General features: G+C 41.9%; 1 protein-coding gene across 1 annotated transcript in view; it reads right to left on the bottom strand.

Moving 5' to 3' along the window:
* LOC111645776 (uncharacterized) overlaps positions 1-677 on the bottom strand; it is a gene marked incomplete at its 3' end in the record, with an annotated part of 39,201 nt that overhangs the window by 15,620 nt on the left and 22,904 nt on the right. The window lies entirely within an intron of this gene.

The raw sequence follows: 677 nt of genomic DNA, 5'->3' as shown, positions 1-677 counted from the left end.
GTGTTGGTCGTCAGTGTCTCCTCAGCATCACTCAGTTCACAGGTGTATGTTCCCTCATGATGTGGAGATAAGTTCTGCAGCATGAGGCTGCCTGACTCTGACTCACCCTTCACCTGCTGCCTCCACCCCTCTGAGACTGAGGAGGGGACGTCAGCTCTGGTCTGGTTCAGGATGATCTGATCTGATGATCTGGTTCAGGATGATGACTAAGTAAAGTTCTAGTAAACCCCAAAAACTTCACTGAGCAGAGACATGTTGTTTTGTCTCTTTATTTTTCTCCAAACTTTGGGTCACAGGATTTGCAGAGAAACAGATTTAGGAACAGCAGGACTGTGTGAAATGAAAATGAGTTTAAATGCATTGAAAGGCCTGTCAGTCAGTTTCAGGAGTGACTGTAGCGTCCAGTTTTTAATTATCAATTTTGATGTGTGGAACCACTTTTGTTTTTTTATAAATGCTGCTTATTGCTGCTGGAAAAGACCCGGTTTGGCTGCATTTTGTTTTGGTCTAATCACCAGGTATTTAAAACCCCAACCATGTGTCAGCTGAAGGTTGTAGAACAAGTTCTCACCCATGATTTATACTTATTTCCTGATGGAAAACGAAAGTGGAAATGCAAATGTGTCCAAAGAGGTTCTGATGATGTAAAACTGTTTTAAACAATCAGTCAGTTTTGA

Source organism: Seriola lalandi, unplaced genomic scaffold (assembly GCF_002814215.2).
Source record: "Seriola lalandi dorsalis isolate HSWRI2012SDOR001 ecotype SW California unplaced genomic scaffold, Sedor1 jcf7180002054956, whole genome shotgun sequence".
Classification (NCBI taxonomy): domain Eukaryota; kingdom Metazoa; phylum Chordata; class Actinopteri; order Carangiformes; family Carangidae; genus Seriola; species Seriola lalandi.
The sequence above is the reverse complement of the archived record's forward strand: the minus strand, read 5'-3'. Positions and strand labels throughout refer to the sequence as shown.